At 48.9% G+C, this 11171-nt stretch overlaps 2 non-coding genes across 2 annotated transcripts; one reads left to right on the top strand and one right to left on the bottom strand.

The window, feature by feature from the left end:
- Positions 1–1931: 1931 nt before the first annotated feature.
- Positions 1932–2004, bottom strand: TRNAG-UCC (transfer RNA glycine (anticodon UCC)). The gene has a single exon. It is a non-coding gene; the product is annotated as a tRNA-Gly (tRNA).
- A 3471-nt stretch (positions 2005–5475) lies between these two features.
- TRNAG-UCC (transfer RNA glycine (anticodon UCC)) lies at positions 5476–5548 on the top strand. The gene has a single exon. It is a non-coding gene; the product is annotated as a tRNA-Gly (tRNA).
- Positions 5549–11171: the final 5623 nt, after the last annotated feature.

Raw genomic sequence — 11171 nt, 5'->3', positions numbered from 1 at the left:
GCCACAGGCCACAAGGAAGAAGGTCAAGGATGTGTGTTGGCTTGTGGAGCTGTAAGTTGCACCTCGAGGGTGGAAAGCATTCCTCTGACTTCAGGTTGGTCCTATGGCTGAGGTGTAGCACAATGGCCACACCAAGTGGATATTGAGAGCAAAAGCTAGGAGGCATGTGCCCTCTTCACCAGCAACAGTTAGAATTTTCATCACCTAAATTGAGCCTCTCAGTAAATGAATATCGCCTCCAGAAGATTGAAGCTGCAGAGATAAACAATGGAAGGAAGGGAAGTGGGCATGCAAGGGGTATCTTTCTGAAATGCCAGGTGAAGATGATGTTGACTCAGAATTGTTGCTTCATGCTGGCCCAAGGCCATTGTCAAACTAAGTTCTGTAAAGGAACACAGAAAGACTAAAGAAACAGACTCCTAACTCGCTCACATAATGAGCAGCTCGTCCTTGCTGCCTCCAGTACCAGCCCTGATTGAAGGGCGCTGTGAACTCTGTTCCCACCTCGCCAGCCTGGGGAGCTGAGATTGACGTGCAGCCTGGGAAACATGAACCCTGGGCTTCGGGAGCAGCTTGAGGTCAAGTCAGAATTTGTTTCTGTCCTGCCTTTCAAAGCTTTGTTTTCCTATGAACCATCCATACTAACCACTCTGCATTGCTGGGCCCCGGAGAACCGGGGGTGGGCAACTTCCAGGAGATTCATTCAGGATGGACATTCATTAGCTCTGAAGACAGCTGGGGCTTTTCCTAAAAGGGCTGAGGACAGCTGGAAATTCCCAGATTAATCATTGACCAGACCAGGCTACTGCCACCCCACCAAATCCCACCCCACCCTGAGGGTTGCTCTAACCAAAATAAATCATAAATGTGTACAGCTCAACAGTGATTCTATTCAGAGTCACTGCCACCCACTTCTAAAGCCCAGGCCAACGTAAAGTAACCCAAGACTTCACTTCTCTTCAAGGGGCTGCTCCACGTCCTCAGAGGCAATTAAATCACGGAACCTGTGTAAATAAGACTTTTCTGGAATGCTATTTTGAGACACGCTGAAAGCCTTTCCAGTGAACTGAGTCTTCATTCTGACCATCACAGATAAATGAAGGACGGGTTCTTTAACATACTAATGATAACAACAACTAATTGATACTTTTCCTTTGCAAAGCATTTAGTTCCTGCCAGATAACTTCACATGAACCATCTCTTTTACTTTCAGAATCATATAGCAAGGCAGGACGTGCGTTATTATTGACATTAAGCAAATAAACTGAGACTTCTTGGCAGTTAACAGCCTTACTTGGGTAACAGAACTGATGGCCGTTGGACATAAGGTTAAGACAGACTCCAAGTCCAGGACTTTTTCCAATCCATCCCACTGTGTCTACAAAAAATCTTACCCTCTCTTAAAAGCTTTGAATTTTATAAATTGTTTAAGTGCTTATTGTTTTATTTGATGGGAATGAAGTACAGCTAGCACTGTTGAGTCATGACTAAGCTGAGTCATTGTACATCAAGTGCTTGATATGAACGTCCTCGTATATGAGGTGGTCGTTATTATCCCCATTGTGATACACGAAGGAACACAGAGAGGTTTCTGCAACTTTCCCAAACCACATAGCTAGTAAGTAGCAGGGATTTGAAAACTGCGCGTCTAGAGCCTCCCACATGCATCCTTCTGCTGAGATAGGCAGGTGTATAACTTCTCGTGCTGTTTTTTGAAGAACCATAGGTCCAGTTGCTGGAGACAGAGCCATCCACATCGCCAACATGTTTGGCATCGTTTGGGTCCATGGGGATTATTTCGTCTGTGAGGCCAATCTAGAACCAATAGAAATAACCGATCAACAATAGAAATAAACCAAACACTCTGCTATGAGATGGGGTTCCTTCTTTCTTTCTTTTCAGGCTGTACTACGTGGCACGTGGGATGGTGGTTTCCCGGTCAGGGATTGAACCTGTGACCCCTGCAGTGGAAGTGCAGAGTCTTAACCACCGGACCACCAGGGAAGTCCCTCAGGGCTTTCTTCACAATGGCACCACTATTGCTCCTATTTCCAATACTAAAAACCACGAAGTTCCTTCTCCCTTGTGTCTCTTATCCAGTCAATTATCAGCAATTCCTGTTTCATGGTTGTGTGTGTATCTAGAACTTGCTTCTCCCTCTTCCCTCCTTCTCTTCACATACACTGTCCAGTCAAGTAACTAGACAGCGGCCCCTCCAGCTTCAGACACTTCCCACAATATAGTCTATCTTGTCCCCATGCATCCTAAAAGCGTAGGATCTTCATCCCATCTCATCCCATGCTGTGTTCCTACACATGGCGCCCCACTGTCTATCACAAGCCCTCTGGTTTGCATCTTCATGGTCTAGAGCCTCCATTTTCCGGCCATTTTTTAAATTATCTATTTATTTTTGCCTTTTGACTTCCCCGCATGGCATGTGGGATTCTAGTTTTCTGATCAGGGATTGAACTCACAGCCGCTGCATTGGAAGCTTGGAGTTTTAACCACTGGACCCCCAGGGTTAAGTCCCCCTCTAGGGGACTGGACCCCCTAGACAGCCATTTTCCTATCAATTCTCTGTTTCTTCCTTCTCCTCTTGCCAAGTGGGGCTCCTCACAGTCCCCAGCCCGCATGCACACACCCATCTTCCCATCTTGTGACTTCACTGTTATTCTCCTCATCTTGTTATCGCTCTTCTCTCCTGTTTATAGCCCAGTCTAGACATCCCACCTGTCTCTGGCGTCTCCTCGGGCTATTCCTCCTTCTTGGATTCCTATTGTCCCCACAGAAGGTGCCACGAAGTTCAGTGTTTAATTTTGTTTTCTCGTTGTCTCACTGTTTACCTCCTCCACTAGACTGGGAGTTTCTCAGGTCAAGGACTCTGCCTTACTTTTTTTCATGATCCTTACTGGGCATAATATAGTCCTGGACTCAGAGACAGTGCTCGTTTGGTGGACGGATCTCGCTTGGTGGAGGGACCTGGTGGCAAATGAGCATGAGTTGATTTAGTGGCTCTGATGAGCAATCCAGTGGCCTTGCTTGACATGGGTTAATTCTCCAACACTAGATGCCAGCATCAAATTCATGAGAAGGTCAGGAAATTACAAGCTGGTCAATTCGTTTTCTGCAGGAGAGTTGTTGTTTGCCCAATTCGAGCAGTTGAGGAACCCATTTTTTCTGATTCCTTTCCCAGTGGGCTCTTCCCTAAAGAGATACAATGACTGGGTGGGGGGTGGGGGGCGGGTCAAGTGAGTTGTCCAAGTGAAAGACCACAGCAAGTAGACTCTGATTTATAATCTCCAAAGTAATACATTAGAGAATGGAAAGTAGCTCAAGGCCAATGTTTTAGAATAAATCATGAGACAGTTTTTACCAGCAGAGAAGTCACTGGACTCTGTGCAGCCTTGTTCAGCATCAGCATGTTTAATGGCCATTCATCCAAGTTCAAGTTGCCTCAGGCAGATTTCAGAGGGACCAGTTCTTTGGAAATCTAATAGCAGAAAGAATCGAGTTAGTATATATGGCCACATTTGGAAACTATGTCATACTTTCCAAACTGTGCTCTTAAGCTCCATCTTAAGAGTTGAGTTCTTCTGAGTTGGAAAGAGTACCAAAGGTTATCTGGTTGGAAGAGGGATGACATGTCTGGAATACTACTAACACACTTTTCATTTCTGTGTTTCATGGGTTGATCTATTCCTTCACTTTCCCATTTTCTCAGAGACATAAGCCTACCTTCAGACTTCAACAGCATGAATGCAAAAAAAAAAAAAAAAGCTAATATGCTGGTTATCCCGACCCCAAATGGGTATTTTGTAGGCATAACAGAGGTAAAAACTAGGTTTTATTGAGAGAGAAATACGATTTTCTAAATTTATTTAGCTCCCATTTCGCATAACTTGCTAAAGAGCCAAGCTTGTAGGTAGGACTCAGATCCTGGAACTGCTTCCATGCAGATGAGAACTGGTTTTGCAGTGACAACTAGGGCTTCCCATGTGGCACTAGTGTTAAAGAACCTGCTTGCCAAAGCAGGAGACCCAAAGACCCAGGTTCCATTCCTGGGTTGGGAAGATCCCCTCGAGGAGGAAATGGCAGACCACTCCAGTATTCTTCCCTGGAAAGTTCCATGGACAGAAGAACCTGGCAGGCTACACTCCATGGGACTGCAAAGACAACTAGACTAGGAGGTTTGAATTGTAGAGGCAGGAAGCATGCTCATTTCTGGTCCCAAGGGATCAAGAGAAGAAAGAAGACAGAGGCTGGAGAGACATTCATCTTGATTTTCTGTCTCTGGGCTAGTCTGAACTTAGATGTTCAGTTGCTAAGTTGTGCCCAACTCTTTGTGACCCCATGGACTGCAGCATGCTTCCTTGGCCTTCACTATCTCTTGGAGTCTGCCCAAACACATGTCCATGGAGTTGGTGAGGCCATCCAACCATCTCATCAACACAAAGCCTCTTCCTCATTTCAGACTGCATGAAACACAGGCTCCCCACACCCATGTGGGAGTGGCCACATCAGAGTAAACTCAGCAGTACTCTGTGGTCAGACAGTGGAAGGGCTAGCATTTAGCTTTCCCGAGCTACCCTCACTTCCCTCACTTCCTGTGTGGTGTGGAAAGAACTTGGAATCTCCTGGGTGACCCTGGAGTGGGGAGGCACAGAGGCTGGGTGGAACCTGGCTAGAGCACATACCAGAGAGGAATGACCATGGTGGGGGCAAGATGGCGCTGTGGGCTAGGGGTTGCAGAATGAACGGCCTGGGCCCTGACCTCACGATTAGAGCCAGGGGCTCAGCACCAAGGGAGACCCAGGGGCCCACACTCCAGGGGCGGCCCAGGGGCTCAAGGCGCCAACGGAGACCCCCAGGCCAAACCAGGGATAAAGAAGGCAGGGCTCCAGTTCAGTCAAGACAGAAAACGAACCACCCAACCCAGCAACAAACACTGGCCTGAAGCCAAGGAATGGGGCAAGCGGAACTTCAGTGGTCAACCGTCCAGGGAGCGTCCCAGACCAGCCACCCTGTAGCAGACACAATGAGGATCCAGCAAACCCTGTGTGGACTCCAGCCTGCTCCCCTCCACCCCCGGGGAACACAGCAAGTCCCGCTCACACACTCAGGCAGAGACTGAATTATCTGCAGAAAACTGCTCCCAACTGTGGAATTGGGCTAAGATTACAGGGCTGGCGTAAACCCGGTATCCCACCTCACAGTGGGACAGGGGCTCATTGAAAAGCTCCCAGCATTTCGTCAAATCTTCCATACTCGACTCAGAGGACAGTGGGCACTTTGGTGACTTTGCTCCCCGACATGAGCTTCTCCGTCACGTGTAGGAAAAGGCTCACGGGAACCTTGGGACCAGGTGAAGTGTTTATTACGGTCTCCATTATACATGGTGCAGAATCCAAGGTCTGGGGATAAAATGTCTCATCCACAGTCAAGAGGCATAGGGTACAAACCTACAAGAGGGAAACTTCCCTGGTGGTCCAGTGGCTAAGACCCTGCGCTTCCAATGCGGGGGGCCTGGGTTCGATTCCTAGTCAGGGAACTTATTCCCACATGCTGCAACTAAAGATCCCACAGGCTGCAATGAAGACTGAGATCCTGCGTGCTACAACCAAGATGCGGTGCAGCCAAATAAATAAATAAATATTGAAACACACACACACACAGGAGTTAGGCCTTTTGACCCCAGTTCCCTGCTCCTCTCGAAGGGCTGTGAGCCCCTCCTAGGAACGAGATGGGGGCACCCATGCACTTGGGCCGGGGGAGCCCTGCTGAAAGATACATATGCTCAGAAACAGGCTTCGGTTTCCCGTTCTGGTCCTGGTCATACCTTCAGCCTTCATTCAGGGGAATCTTCTGGCTGGAGAAGTCCCTTTGGCATATTTGCACCTGGCGGGCGCTTGGGGCTGGTCAAAGTCTACCCATCGCCCATGATGCCAAGTGTTCCGGTCGGCACCCAGCTAACAGGATAGTGACAGAACAAAGCGTTTCCGTATCTCTCATTTCTCCCAAGTATCTCCTAAAATTGAAACCTCTGCATTGGCTGCAGTTTTCCTCCATCTGCAAAAACACATTAGGAAGAGAAAGAGGTTGGCAGCTGACTTCAGGCTTTTCCCCCCGGAGAGTTACTTACCTGACTTTAACCAGATGCTGTGTATCAGCCCGTCTCTCCCCTCCGCGCTTAGTGGGCAAAAGACAGAAGAAATACAAGGAATGCTTGCTACGCTCTGCACTCTCTCCCCCTCTCTTTCTCTTTCTCTCTTTCCCTTTTCTTTTTTTTTTTCCCCAGGACCGGATATACAAGTTCCAGAAGAGGAATATACATCCCCAGAGTCTGAAATCAAATCTGGAATTCATATCCTCTGTAAATGTACTTTATTAAAAGCAGGAATCAAGAAAGGTTTTGGAATTATTATATTGGAGAGCTTGATTGTGTAGAGAGGACTTGGAATTAGGGATAATTTTAGACATGTTTTGCAGGCAGCCTGCTCTTTGGATGAATGGAAACACTGGGTACTTTGGCATCAATCTTATCCCAGAGGTCTTAAAACCAGCCTTTAGACTCTGTTACCAACACGAGAAGGAAAACAGGAGGCTGCAGTAAGGCACGTTCGTCTATGATTACGCAATCGCGTGAACTGACAGTGTTGTAGGGACACAGAGTAGGTAATATTTTCAGACATCAGGCTGTCAGTTGGGAGGTAATGTTTGTAAAATCCGCTTGCTGACACTTCATGGTGTTAGTCCAGCCCCAGACCACGGACATGGGTGGAAGGCATGAGTGTTTGTGTGTGTGTGTCTCTGTGTGTGGGCATGTATATGAAGAAGCTGAAAGGATTAGTTGAGGCCCAGAATCGGAGCTGGTGGAGACTGTGAGGTGCGAAAGTGGGGCAACTCCCGGGAAATCCATCTCCGCCCCCACCCTCTGCCTCCCACCCCCGCCCCTAGACATGCTGGTGGCCTGTATTCCTGGCTCTTCCCTGGATGGGGAACCAGGAACTTGTCCATTGTTCCCAGAAGGCCCAGACCATTTTCTATGTTAACTGTCTCTGAATTATTTTTCTCCCTCGATTTGGAATCACAACCTTCTGAATATCATTGCAAGCTCACGGTATTTCTCTGATGAAAACCGCCATTTCACAGGGGTCAGCCAACTCCACGGCGGGAGCACAGTGACTATGGGATTCGCATTCCGGTAATAAAAGATGAGCCAAGCCCTCCAACCCGTCAGAGAAAGGTGGGAGCCCCTGGAGACCCAGGAGGAGACTTCAGATTCTCAGAGGCCCCAGAAGTACAGAGAGGGAGTCAGTGTTTCTGAGCCCTTTTGAAGGAGAGCTATTGCTCTGTTAGGTGGAAGGCTTCTCACATGGCTCAGATGGTAAAGAATCTGCCTGCAATGCAGGAGACCTGGGTTCGACCCCTGGGTCGGGAAGATCTCCTGGAGAAGGGAATGGATACCCAGTCCAGTATTCTTGCCTGGAGAATTCCATGGACAGAGGAACCTGGCAGGCTACAGTCCATAGGGGTCCCAAAGAGTTGGACACGACTCAGCGACTAACACTTTCACTTTCAGAGGAAAAAATTGGAATGCTGAATGGATGCTTGGGGCGACGGGGGGCGGGGTGCAGGGGGTGCTGCTAGCTGGCTGTCTGCTACTATCTCACTCCTTGACCCACACTGCCTGCTCTTTATTCACATCCGGGATGTCCCCTGTTCCTTTATGTAGAAAGTCCCCTCTCTTGGAACAGGCAGGAAAGTACAGCGAACATTTGGATGGCTAAGGTCCTTAACTTTTCACTTTGGCTGCCCTTTCCAAGACTTTTGAATTATTGTCTTAATTACAGAAGCCCTAAAGAGGAATTTGAAATCACCCCTGCAGCTCTCAGGAGAAATAGCAGTAGACTCCTCTTCCTTGGCTCTTGGACTGATTGGGGTTTCACCCGCCTCTTTCTCTCTCCTTCCGCGGGGTCCTGGCCTCCGGAGTCAGACAGCGTGGGCCTGGAGCCTCTGCTCTCAGCATCTCTGCAGGAAGGGTGGCCGCTTAGATTCCACGCTTCCTGCCGGCCTCTGACACCCGCTCCAGGGAGGTGGTTTGTAATGTTTGTCCCGTAAACTCTTAGGTAACTGTTCTGTTCCACCCGGGGAGGTCATGTGGCTCAGAGAGAAAAGCTGTGTTTTTCTTGTGGATATCTAAGGACACTGAGCTGCGGCCAGGCAGCCACGCCGCCAGAACCCCCAGTCTGAACAGAGAGCCCTGTTCGGGGAGCCAAGGGGAAATGACGCTCCCGGACAAGGGTCAAGTGCAAATCACCACGCCGCAGAAGCCCTGGCCCTGGGACATGCATCTGTCTTCCAAGACTTCCCCACAGTAACGCCCCCTTTTCAAAGGGCGCAACGGATGAAGTGATATCTGGTTCTGAAATTCTCAAGCCCCTCGGCCAGAGGGTCCTGGGGCTTTTGCTTTCCTGGTGTTCACTTATGGCTGCGTTTCCCATCACTACTTCAGCCCTGGTTCTGAGTCTCCGCTCCCTTGAGTTCAGGGCCCCCGGTTGGTCTCTAAAAGCCAAAGGTGTGTGTGTGCTCAGTCGCTTCAGGCGTGTCTGACTCTTTGCGACCCCATAGGCTGTAGCCCGCCAGGCTCCCCTGCCCATGGGCTTCTCCAGGCAAGAATGCTGGAGTGGGTTGCCATTTCCTTTTCCAAGGGATCTTCCCTATTGACCTGGCATCTCTTATGTCTCCTGCATTGGCAGGCAGGTTCTTTACCGGTGGCATTACATGGGAAGCCCTTGCTTTACCCCACAGGCACTGAGACAGCGGGTTCTGAGCATCTGGGAAGAAGGGACTGCAGCCCAGGACTCCCTGGGCCCAGGCTGGGCTCTACCCAGAGGCTGCTGGAAGCCTCACCACAGGCAAAAACAGGGCCAACCACTCTTCACTAGGATGTTTTATCTTCTTCCTTTTTTAAAAAATTTGAGGTATAATTGATACACCGTAAAATGCACATATATATTTATCGAAATATGCCCTCATTTACCCTCCACTCAGGTCAAACTCATAGACCTCCCCTAAGACCCCAGGAACTCCTTTGATGTTCATCCTGCTATTAAACGCTTGGAGTCATCACAGCAAAGCTTCTTGCCCCACAGCTAAATAAAGCAGCTGCGGCAGATTCCAATGTCTCCTTCTGAAAACTCGAAGTTCAGAGAGGTCAAGTGATCAGTTCCTGGCCACACTGCCAGTGAGAGATATGTGGTGGCCGGAACCCAGCTCTGGGCCCTTTCTCCTATTTCTGGACTTCCAGAAGAGCGCAGAGCTGTCTTCTGAGACAGCTGAGAAGACTGACCACAGGGCTTCCATGGTGGTCCAGTGGTTAAGAGTCCGCCTTGCAATGTAGGGGACACCGGTTCGATCCCTGGTTCAGGAAGATCCCACGTGCCACCGGGCAACTAAGCACTGCAACGAAGACCCAGCTGAGCCCCCAAAATAAATAAATAAATCTTTAAAAAAAAAAAAAAAGACTGAGCACAGACTAGGATGCAGATCACACAGAGACCAGAGGAGCAGAGGCCTGACGTCCTCGTGTCCAAGTGACACAGTGTCCAGGCTTCAGGATCCAGGCTGTCTCTCAGCTGGGGGCCACCCCTGACCGGCAAACGTGTGATATGTGTTCTCTCTTGACGCCCATTCCTTCTCTACCTTGAATGTAGATAACCTGTCCTCAGACTTTAGGATGCCCAAGAATCCTGGGTAGAGTGAGCTGTACATGCTGATTCTCAGGCCTGGGGCAGGACCCAAGAGTCTGCATTTTCAAGAGGCTGTTCTCCTCCTCCCGCCACGCCACCTGTCCTCCCCGACACCCATCCAGGGGGTCTTTGACCAACGCTGTGTAAGGGGACCACTCTCAGTCTCCTCCACCCTGGAAGTGGCGTTAGTCACAGTTTCCAAGATTCCACCCCATCATACCCGCCCTCGCCCTTCCTGGAGGACTTCCCCTTTCCTTAACTTCTTCCTTCTTTTATCTTTGCTTTCTGCCTCTTCCCTGGATTGCGGGGTTGCTCTTGATCATGATTCTAATATTCAACTTGTTCATCTAACCTCTAGTCCTCTCTTGAATTGTCCCTTAATCTCTAGAAAGCCTTATGGCTATGGTGATTTGAGACAGTCCACACACACCAGATACACAAACAGTCCTACTGAAAATCCTTCCACGGTGTAAAGTCCAGACTCCTTCAAGAAGCACTGAAGACTCTTCAGTTTCTACTGCTTGCCTTCCAGTTTCATCATACCTCCTTCTTCTCTGAAACCTATCCTTCCTTCTCACGACGATTTCCAGCTGCTGTCATAACCTCGTGCTCAGGCAGTCTGCTCCGTTTGCCTGGAAAAGCCCTCCTCTGGGACCCCTCCAGTTTTCAGGACCAAGGCTGAAGGAAGATTCCATCCTTTGGCAAAATTCCCAGCCTCTCCCAACACCCCCAGGAATGGATTGCTCCTTCTTTGGGGGCTATGTCTTCTCCCCCTGACGAATCCAGGCGCCCTGGATCCTCAGCACCTTGATGGGTCTGGGCCCTCACCATGGGGACTGAGGGTGGAGTCTCAATCCAACACTTCCATGGTGGTCCAGCGTTAAAATAACATACAAGTCAAAGTGTTTATAGTAAGTCCCCTACATATGACCTTTCAAGCTATGAACTTTCAAGATGCAAACGTTCATGGCATCGACACCAAGCGTGAGTGACACAGAAGCTTTAGCTTGCCCTTCATCTTTTACTGCTGGTGGCGATCCTTCAGCTCTACCATCCCCCACCTCCTCTCCTTCCTCCGGTCAGTGACTCTTCTTCCCTGTTTGCTTGATGCCAGTCCCTGGATGCCAGCTGTTGTACTGTACAGCCCTCAAGGTGCTGTACAGTAAGATTTAAAATGTTTGTATTTTGTGTGTTTGCTTTTTATGTATTATGTGTGTGAAACATTACAAACCTATTACAGTACAGTACTATATAGCCGATTGTGTTAGGTACGTAGGTTAACTTCATTGGACTTACAAACAGATTGGACTTCAGGAACAGGCTTTCAGAACAGAATTCATTTGTACGACAGAGACTTACTGGATTGTGTTTCCTATGTGCTGGGCTCTGTTTTAAGTGTTTTTTTCGTATTCGGCTTATTTG

This window comes from Bos javanicus, chromosome 27, assembly GCF_032452875.1.
Source record: "Bos javanicus breed banteng chromosome 27, ARS-OSU_banteng_1.0, whole genome shotgun sequence".
Lineage (NCBI taxonomy): Eukaryota > Metazoa > Chordata > Mammalia > Artiodactyla > Bovidae > Bos > Bos javanicus.
Note: the sequence above shows the minus strand (reverse complement) of the source record. Positions and strands in the feature narration are given on the sequence as shown.